Below are 11,620 nucleotides of genomic sequence, written 5' to 3' on the forward strand. Positions count from 1 at the left end.
AGATTGTCGATATACTGGTCCTCTTTAAATTCTCATCAAATTTCAATTTGTTCAGGATACGAATTAAGTATTTTAGATACTTAGCTAATATGTGTGTACCATCTCAGAATATACTCCCGTATCCAGACAACTATATTCAGTCTTACAGGTGAGTGCACACTAATGATATCTGTAATGGGGTGAATGCGAAACCATGAGAGCTCAGGTCAGAACTTCCGTTCGTGCAGAGAGATGATGGTTCGACTTTAAGTGGGTCCCATTTGGGGATCTTTTATTTCAACAGCACATGATTAGAATTTTGCAATGTTTCATCATTTTTTATGCTGAGGGTGAGCTTTTAAGAAAAAAACATTGAAAAGCATTATACGAGGACTAGGCTATTGCTTCCGCGAAATCAGAAGTCCTGGTATAATACCCCAGATATCATCACGTACAAAGACCTAGTATGTCAGAAATAGCGTCTTTCAAACAAGATTTCAGGGGTTACCTATATATCCGAGAGATGTTCCCCACAAAATAAGAAAGTGATGATTTTAGGTTTATATCCAGAACAAACCTACTAAATGTGTAAAAACCTATCGGCACATCATCAGCGAGACTGTTTAATGCTTTAAAACTTTTCATTTCTTTAGCGTACTGTAACCGTCTAACTGATGTACTATCGTTTTCCCTTTTTACACAAGCTCTTTTTCGGTTTTCTATTGTTTTTGGATTTTAACATATTTCATGTTTTTGGATTTTTGAATTTTTTATTGTTTTTGTATTTTCTAGAAATAACCTCTACTCCCCCTAAATACCAAAACAAGTAAAAAATCGACAAACCATTGCAGATTGCTTTTCAACATCATCTACAGTGGTACCTTCATCAACGCCAATAATCTCATCTGACACCGATAAAAGTTTCATACCATTCAGTTTTAACAAATATTTAAACCGATTTTTATCAAACGCTTTGGTATGTAAATCAGCTTTTTGATTGTCAGTGTGGATTTTCTCAATTCGTATCAACTTCTTCTCGAAACAATCGCGAATGAAGTGATGACGAATTTCTATGTGTTTCGTTTTAGCGTGATGAACAGGATTTTTAGTGATGTTTATCGTTGCCTCATTATCAACAAAGATAGGGGTGTTAAGAAATTGCAAACCGTAGTCGCGCATCTGTTGCTGGATCCACAAGATCTGAGAGCAGCAACTGCTAGCAGATACATACTCCGCTTCACATGTGGACAAAGCTACAGAGGTCTGCTTCTTACATTGCCAGGTGACCAATCGTGGTCCGAAAAACTGACAACCCGCTGTTGTTGATTTAGCGTTAACTTTGCAGCATCCGAAATTGGAATCGGAATACCCTTCGAGCATTCAATCGCCTTCTTTTGGATACCACAACCCCAACGATGGAGTTCCTTTCAGATAGCGTAATATCCGTTTCACAATTACCATATGCGAAGCTCTCGGGTTAGATTGAAATCTTGTTGCGAGGCAGGTAGGATACATGATATCAGGTCTTGAAGGAGTCAAGTACATCAGCGATCTGATCATGGAACGATACATCGTTTCATCTACCTTCTCTCCGGTGAGATTAGGGTTTATCCCATGATTCGTTGCTAACGGGGTTGAAGCTGGAGTAGATCCTGACATCCCAAATTTCTCTAAGATATCATGAACGTACTTCGTCTGATGTATGAATATTCCCTCAGGCAGTTGATCAACTTGAAGTCCTAAGAAGAATTTCATCTCACCCATCAATGACATTTCAAATTTTTGCTTCATAACTTTTTTAAACTATTTGCACAAATCTTCATTTGTTGACCCAAATATGATATCTTCTACGTATATCTGAACTATCAGAAGATGTCCGTCGACTTCTTTGGTGAAGAGAGTGGCATCCACTTTTCCACGGATGAAGCTGTTGGCTAGCAGGTGTTGAGACAATGTCTCGTACCAGGCTCTCGGGGCCTGGTGTAAACCATACAGCGCTTTATCCAGTAAATAGACCTTGTCTTTGTGGATTGGGTCAGTAAAGCCCGGTGGCTGTCCTACATTGTAACACCCCAACCCCGCTAGGGCTGACGTGTCACTCTTACAGATATCAAAACTAAAAACCAATCCATAACATTAAATAAAAGATCCTAATTACATTTATTACATTACTGAAATAAATAATCTTAGTCAGCAACTTCCTAACGCTCCTCACTGAAATCCCAGATCATCTCGCATTACCTGTAAAACAAATAGGAAAAAAACACAAAAAGAAAATACGGCTGAGCCAAAAATTGCTCAGTAACGGAGAAACCAATAGTACAAGTAAAGTCGTATCAGCGGAAGCAAAACACAACGGAACAGAACAGAACTGAGACTGAACTGAAACGATCATTGACACGATTACTGAAAACAAATGGAGGCACATGACTGATGCAAAAACTGATACAAGAACCGATCTGAAATTTTAACTGATACGGAAACAAAAGGTAGATGTATACATAACTGCTACCGAGCCCAACACAGACCGATATATAAACTAGAAACTGATACATCGTTGACCATGATGTTAAAAGCATTTTATTTTGTATAAACGGACTTGTTTTAAAACATCCTTTAAATAATCTAGTATTCATACAACAATAAAATTTCTAAGCTATCGTGTGTAAATGAAACGTTTGAACAAATAAAAAAATAGGTTATCATATTCATAGCAAATCATCATTGGACAAAAAGAACTAATTTTCTAACTTTGAAAAGTTATATTATAAAAAAAATAGAATAATTTAAATAATCTGGATTTCCAAATGAAACACTTTCGACCAATCCCTAAAACGACATGGGAGACAGAAACAAAACAAATAGCTAAGCCATAAATACCATTTAAAATCCCATGATCTCTAAAAGAAAAGAATTGTCGAACTATTATCTTTAAATACACGTTTAGATTCAACTTCATATCTTTAATTAATCGATATTCATAAGTTTATTATTTAATCAAAATAACTATTTTTATAACTTTAGAGATTGTTATTTAGTAACCAAAATACTTTACATAATCTCAGTTTATATGTAGAATAATAAAATCCTAACGAAATTACTTAAATCGATTGAGAGATTCGACACGAAATAAAGACAGATCAAACGGCAAGAATAGAACAGATTTGAATCAAATACTGAATACATGTACTGACGGATACAAACTAAACGTATAACACCGGATCTAAATCTTAATCAAGACTGATACTGAGACGAAACTGATACAAACCGGTACAGATACTGAGTCAAAACAGACATAACTAATACATAACAGAATCTGACACTGAACATAGTCAGAAGCATACTTAACCCAATACTGATCGGAAACATAACCATATGCGTACAAAACATATCAGAACACATACTGAACATATTCACATACAGAAACATATACTAACTTACACGACAGATATATCAACAAACTAAGTCGTGTAACATGGAAGCACCCAAAGCCATAAACAGAACAGACTGGTACACAGCTAGCTAGTCCATGCACCTTTGATTACGCACTGTCACGATAAGTGCCATGCCGTTGACGCCCAAACGACAAGCCAGACATGCTTGGGTGACAGAGTACATATACTAAAGCCTTAAAAATAATTTACAGGCAACTGAAAATAATACTAACAGGAACATGCGACCATGATACAAGTCTGAGGTATGGCATGCTACAACATACTAACAAACAAGTAGACAGATACAATACTGACTCAGATAATGTATCATATATCAAACGAATATAGGTATCAAACCATGAGAATCAGACTCTAAAACAAAGACAAAGATCCGTACCAAGAGCAATGAAAATAAAATTACGTTATGATATCAAGACTTAAGAATTTGTACCCGTAGAAGGAATTGGAAATTATGCTACGATGAAAAGAAACAGAATCCGTAGCAAAAAGTAACGGAATTAAATGAAGTTATACTACGATGTAAAGGGTCACGAATCCGTACCTTATAAGCAAACAAGGTAAAGCAAAACAAGTCGTCTTCAACGAGCACGTGACCTATATTTTCACTATTAAATTTTAAACATTAATTTGGCTATAAGATTCATGAACTCATTGGTTTCCGGCGACTTAGACTTTATGGATTTCTACTTATTTAGTAAGCTCTATATGCCCAACATATATTTAATTGCTTATAGTTTTGATTATAAAACGTTTCACCATGTTGTCCAACATGTCATCAGCCCATTTGTGATCATTTATATCTTATTTAAATTTTCAAGGCTTCGATGAAGACATCTAAATAATAGAGATTTACCTTTAGCTATAAGGCTATTCCTAGGGGTAAATTATGTATGCTTTATTTTAATTAAATTCATCTACCGTACATAACTATAACTTTTTTTTAAATGTGTGAATTATTTGTGAATGTCGGGAGGTCTATCATACCTTGTTTTAACCGGGTTCGCGCTAGAGAGCCCCCTCACACAATAGATCCCCAATTTAAACCCCTCAATGAGAGACCCCTATCACCCAGACTTGAAGTTGAGACCTGGAGAGGAAAACTCACCCGGACCCACCATAGATGGAACTTGTATGCCCATGGCCACCACTAGAGCACTAGTGATGGTTATAACTATATCTATGAAGTCTTACCAGAAGATAAATATTCTGATGAGAACATTAGGGTTACTAAAATTAGACTCTTATCTTCTAACCATTAGTTGTACTTTACTTAGCAAGTTTTAGGCATTTATCAAAATTTTGCTCCGAATTAACCATGTCAAAATATGGTCACGACATTTTCTTTTATGCAAAATTATGGGTCTAAAATCATTGAATTGTAAAAGTTTTTATTTGGTTAATTTTGCCTAAGTGATGGACCAGGAACGGAAATCATATTTTAATTCTAATTAGATACATGGGAAATGGAACATGCATTGGCAAGGGTGCCATATAGTAATCTGACATTTCAATTTTTAATTAAATTTTCAAAACAAATTCTTAGTCGCCAGAAACGGATTTGGAAATGAAAAGCCACAAAGTTCACATAGAGTACACATCTTATGCTAGAGAGCATGAATAATACCTCAATGATTGAACGGAAAAAACATATCGGAGAATGAGAGATGGCGGCGATAGGAGTAGACGAACGCCTATGCTGGTTCGGGATTCAGAACTGATGGCGGCGGCGACAGCGGCGGTGGTTGTTGCGATTCTGGCCAAACTGTTTGGCGGTGTTGGTGCTACCACATTGTGATGTGACGATGGCAAAGGACGTCAAAGTATGAAACAATGAGGGGATGATTTCGATTAGAACGCTTATTCGGGTGTCTGGTCGGTACAAGGATTCGGAAATAGGGGTGAGCAAAACGGTTGAAGGAAGACATTATGTAAGGAAGTCACGTAGAGGATGGAAAGTTCTTTATTTGATTTCAATTTGCGTCTATGTATATATTTCTTTTCCATATTTAAGTTCAACTCAATATTTAAATTTAGTTATTATTTGCTTATCATAACCACATACGTACATCTTATATTGTTATATTTACTATAAGTAAATATTGCTCAATAGACTAAAAGATAAAAGTCTAACATGCTAAAGTGTTATTATTTAGACTTTGCAACCCAAACATAATTACAAAACGAATGACTGTTATGGAAATGAATTACTATAAAGACATATTGTTAACTAATATTTTAACTAATATTTACTAAGGAAATGTTTGGATTAAAAAAAAAGCGCTAAACGTTTAAGCGGTTTCAAATTCGTATTAGCTTCTTTTAAAAAAAAATGATAATAATAACCGACATACTTAATCGATATTTATTATTATTGGGTTTCTAAATTTCGGGTATTACAGACATATACCTCCTCTTTTACCTTCTCGTAGAGAAAAGCCGATTTCGCATCTAAATGAAAAACTTTAAATCCTTTCTACGACGCAAATGCGAGGAAGATTCTAATCGCTTCTAGTCTAGCAACTAGAGCATACACCTCTGTGAAATCTATACCCTCCTGCTGACCGAAACCCTGGACTAAGAGTCGAGCTTTGTTACGAATAATAACCCCTCGATCATCTCTTTTACACTTAAACACCCACTTGGTGTTGATCTTCCTGTGACCATCAGGCAAATCTACCAATTTCCACACTCCTAACTTCTCAAATTGACTCAACTTTTCTTGCATAGCATTGACCCAAGAATCTTCAGTTAGCGCCTCCTTGTATGTTCGCGGTTCGATCTGCGAAATAAAACAACTTAGTGAAAACTCAGTTTGTAAAGGAGCAACTGTTGAATAAAAACAAGTAAGCCCTTCGTCAATTTGTCGTCTTGTGCGAACGCTGTCACACCCCCAAAATCCACCTGCGGAGTATCACCGCTTGGGAGCGTGACTGACCAGGATCAAGCCACCAATCATATAGAACACAGCTTTTAATAACAAAAGTAGATAATGTAATTCAACACGACATGATCGATGTTCAAAACCAAACATTGTTTAAGTAGCGGAAGCATGTAAGTAAACCCAACATAAATAATAATGTCTGAAAAGTCGTAAGTGTTTAATTAATCATTCATGATCCATGCTCCACAACGACCTGCTCCTCCCTGTGCAAGCTCCATATATCTTACGTCCTGCAAGGCATGTAACAGAGGATCAACAACTAGTTGAGCGAGTTCACAGTTTATAGTTCAGTAATTGTAGTAGTATAGTAAGCCGTGTATTTGTTCGTTATGTCATGTATCGTATTAGTTCGTATCGCGGCCCTCTAGGCATGTATGCGAAGATTAAGTAAAGTTCTCAAGTATTCTAGACTAGGTATATTTGTATCGCGGCCACCCTGGCATGTGTGCGAAGTTTTAGTATATAGTTCGCAGCCTTTCTAGGCATGTGTGCGAAGATCAGTCATAATATCGCGGCCAACCCTGGCATGTATGCGAAGATCAGTTCAATTAGTATCACTAGTCTAGCAGTATCTTAACCAATCACCTTCCTCACCCGAGGATCATATCACTACGTTCCATTATAGATAAGTACCAGTAAATAATCAAATCCCATTCCCACCCTGGGAACCCCATGCCTTGGCTGTGTGAACTCACCTTGGTTTGCTCGGTATGCTAGTTTATGCACTCACAGGTAATCAGTCAAGTCCTATTGTGTGCACGTATAATAATCAGTTTCGAATTCGCAACATTTCACATGTAATCTATGTCACAAAGTGTGTTTAAGCAATCATCGTCATGTAACTCCTGACAGTTATATTTCACATTCATCCAAATATGCATCATATGATAGAGTGCCTGATCATTTCTAACGTAGTTAATCAATAACACGCTTTACGGATCATCAGGTTAACAACAGTTGCATGTTTTACATATCTGACGAATATAACACAGTTAACACTTAACAGATTCAATCACGTAATGACATACATTCAGCTTCACTTTACACCATACAAAGTCGGGCAGGCCTTGCCCTATCTAAAGCTCGGACAGGCAAGTGTGGGGGGGGGGGGGGGGGGCTTCCCCTGTTTGAAAGTCGGATAAGAGGGTGGTGGGGGCTTTAAAGGTCGGACAAGGGATCAAGTCACAAACTCGGACCCCTTTCAATGCTTAAAAGTCGGACAAGGGGAAATGCCATAAACTCGGACCCCTTGATCATATAAAAGATCGGACCTCACCTCCTCATATGAAACTCGGACCTCTCAAGTGGTTAAAGATCGGACAACATGCATTCATAAAGAACTCGGACAAGGTGCTTGGCCTTATAAAACTTCGGACATATCACCTATGATATAAAGCTCGGACCTTTATACAATTTATTCAAAATTCACACATATAAATAAACAAAAGTCGGATATCAGTTTCACTTAACAAAGTTCGGACTTAACATTACTTTAACAAAACTCGGACAAGGGTATTGTTACAATAAAGGTCGGATATGCTTTACATCTACATAAAGTCGGACAAAAGGGGAGGCTACAAAACTCGGACATGGCCCTCTTTAAAACTCGGAAAAGTGAGCCCATTTAAAACTCGGACATGTGTGCTATGTGGGCAAAAACTCGGACCCTTGTGCCTTGTTTTAAAACTCAGACAATACCACTTAACAAGGTCGGACCACAAGAGATACAACAAAAGTCGGACTAGATGCATAATAACCAAACGTCGGACAACAAGCACAAATCCATGAAGTTCGGACTAAATGTGCATCTTCTAAGCTCAGACAAACAGTCAATCATTCGTTCATTGAGATTAAAGCAGTTACGTTTCTTGGTTTATAACCCTATTTTTATACATTTTGACGGCAGAATCAATAATCAATCAACCTATGCTTAACAACAACAATCATCACAAGAATAATCTATCGAGCATGCAACCAAGCATCATCATAATCACAATTATCCAGAATCAAATCAAAATCACAGAATATTATATGAGGAACTAGGGTTTTCCATGAACACATAATCAAGAATCAAGAATTGATAAGAATCAAGCAATCAATAAACAATAATCATTTACCTTGTGTTGATTCTAGAGAAATGTGGAATCGAAAGTGATGAATAGCTTGCCAATGATGATGGTGATGATTGCTAGGGGATTAGAGAATACAGTACGTGCTTTGGTTTTGTGAAAATGATTAGTGAACAAGGGATTAGGGTTAAGTATAGTTTAATTTTCACTAATTACTCTACACCCCCTGAATTACTATATCTTACACAAGCACACCATCTCACATCAATTTCACAGTTTCACCACCAAGTTCACATATTTGACAAGTCTTTCTAAATTAACACATAACCATGCATAATCACACAATACACTTCATTGTATTAAAACGTTACAGTTCCATAGCCAATTAATTGTGCAAATAATCAACTAAGAAATGCAGAAACGTGCAATAAATGCGAAATAGAAATCTTGGAAATTCGAGTTGTCACATTATCCCCAACTTAAAAGAAATTTCGTCCCGAAATTTAGCATGCGGTTACTGAGGAAGCTAGGTAAGTTGTATCGTTTACTGGTTTTCCTGGGGTGTCACATCATCCCCCCGTTGATTTGGAATTTCGTCCCGAAATTCCGCAGTAGTAGCTTCAGTCTCAGTAGTGGATGCATTGGTTCCGAATAACTGGGGGTACTTTTCTTTCATTTGGTCTTCGCGTTCCCAGGTGTACTCTGGGCCACATCGGGAGTTCCAACGAACTCGAACAAGAGGGATTCTCTTGCTTTTGAGGACCTTAACATCCCGGTCCGTGATTTCAACTGGCCCCTCGACGAACTGCAACCGCTCGTCGATAGTGAGTTCCTTAAAAGGAACTATGAGGGTCTCATCTGACAGGCACTTCTTCAGATTCGACACGTGAAATACATTGTGAACTGCACCAAGTTCAGCTGGTAGGTTTAGCTTGTAGGCCACTTTGCCTATTTTCTCAATGATCTCGAACGGTCCGACATACCGCGGATTTAGTTTGCCCCGTTTGCCAAAACGAACTACTCCCTTCCAGGGTGAGACTTTTAGTAAAACCCGGTCCCCGACCTGAAATTCCAACGGTTTCCTACGCTTATCCGCGTATGCTCTCTGACGGTCGCGTGCTGCCGCCATGCGTTGTCGTATCTGTGCAATCTTTTCCGTGGCGTCCACTACAATCTCTGGACCCGTGATCTGACTATCCCCCACCTCTGCCCAACAGAGAGGTGACCGGCATTTACGTCCGTACAATGCCTCGAATGGAGCGGCTTGTATGCTGGTGTGGTAACTGTTATTGTACGAAAACTCCACTAACGGGAGGTGCTTTTCCCAGCTGTTGCCGAAATCAATAACACATGCTCGAAGCATGTCTTCAAGAGTCTGGATCGCTCACTCAGACTGCCCATCCGTCTGAGGATGATACGCTGTGCTCATGTCTAACCGTGAGCCGAAAGATTTGTGCATCGCTTGCCATAACTCTGACGTGAATCGTGCATCCCGATCTGAAATGATGGAGGTGGGCACCCCGTGCCTCGAAACAACTTCTTTAAGATAAACGTCTGCGAGAGTGGAGAACTTATCCGTTTCCTTTATAGCCAGGAAGTGTGCAGACTTGGTGAGTCGATCCACGATCACCCACATGGTATCATTCCCACGTTGGGATCTAGGTAGGCCTGTAACAAAATCCATGGAAATTTCTTCCCATTTCCATTGCGGTATCTTGGGTTGCTGCAGTAGGCCCGCTGGTTTCTGATACTCCACTTTGACTTTTGCACATGTCAAACATTTGCCGACGTAGGTTGCAATGTGGGCTTTCATGCTAGGCCACCAGTATGTAGTTCTGATGTCGTGGTACATTTTATCCGACCCTGGATGTACCGAGTAGCGAGACTTGTGAGCTTCGTCCATAACCAGCTCTCGTAAACCGCCATAAAGTGGGACCCAAATACGCCCCGTTACATAGTATGCGCCGTCTTCCTTTTGTTCCATTCGTTGCCTTGAACCGCGCAAGGCTTCAGCCTTTACGTTTTCTGGTTTCAATGCTTCCACCTGAGCATCTCGTATCTGTGCAGGAAGACTGGACTGGATAGTGAGCTGCAAGGCTCGTACGCGTCTAGGTAGAGTGTCCTTTCGACTGAGGGCGTCAGCCACAACATTGGCTTTGCTTGGATGATACTTAATCGCGCATTCGTAATCGTTAAGTAGTTCGACCCATCGTCGTTGACGCATGTTCAATTCCTTCTGCTTGAAGATATGCTCGAGACTCCTGTGATCGGTGTAAATAGTGCACTTGGTACCGTACAGGTAGTGTCGCCATATCTTAAGCGCGAAAACAACAGCTCCCAGCTCTAAATCGTGCGTCGTGTAGTTCCGTTCATGAACCTTGAGTTGACGAGAGGCGTAGGCAATAACTTTATCCCGCTGCATCAACACACAACCAAGCCCCTGTATCGATGCGTCACAATAGACCACAAAATCATCCGTGCCTTCTGGTAATGAGAGAATAGGTGCGCTGCAAAGCCTATCCTTTAGGTACTGGAAAGCGGTTTCCTGGGAATCTCCCTAACGGTAGGTGACACCTTTCTGTGTCAGTAGCGTAAGCGGCTGTGCGATCTTCGAAAAGTCTTTAATGAATCGCCTGTAGTACCCCGCCAAACCCAAGAATTGGCGTATTTCCGTTGGTGTACGCGGTGCAGGCCAGTTCCTGATCGAATCTACCTTGGATGGATCGATATGAATCCCATCCCTGTTCACCACATGGCCTAGAAAGTGGACTTCACGAAGCCAGAAGTCGCATTTTGAAAACTTGGCGTACAGTTGCTCCTTTCGAAGAAGTTCCAAGATAAGGCGTAAGTGCTGCTCATGTTCCTCCTGGCTCTTGGAGTAGATCGGAATGTCGTCGATGAAGACAATGACGAACTTGTCAAGATAAGGTTTGCACACCCTGTTCATAAGATCCATGAAAACTGCAGGCGCGTTCGTCAGCCCAAATGGCATGACTAGAAACTCGTAGTGACCGTAGCGAGTTCTGAATGCTGTTTTGGAGACGTCCTCCTCGCGGACTCTCAGCTGATGATACCCTGACCTCAGATCAATCTTGGAGTAGTAACTCGACCCTTGCAACTGGTCGAATAAGTCGTCAATACGAGGAAGAGGATAGCGGTTCTTCACTGTGACCTTG

The sequence above is a fragment of the Helianthus annuus genome, chromosome 5 (assembly GCF_002127325.2).
Source record: "Helianthus annuus cultivar XRQ/B chromosome 5, HanXRQr2.0-SUNRISE, whole genome shotgun sequence".
In the NCBI taxonomy this organism is placed as follows: Eukaryota; Viridiplantae; Streptophyta; class Magnoliopsida; order Asterales; family Asteraceae; genus Helianthus; species Helianthus annuus.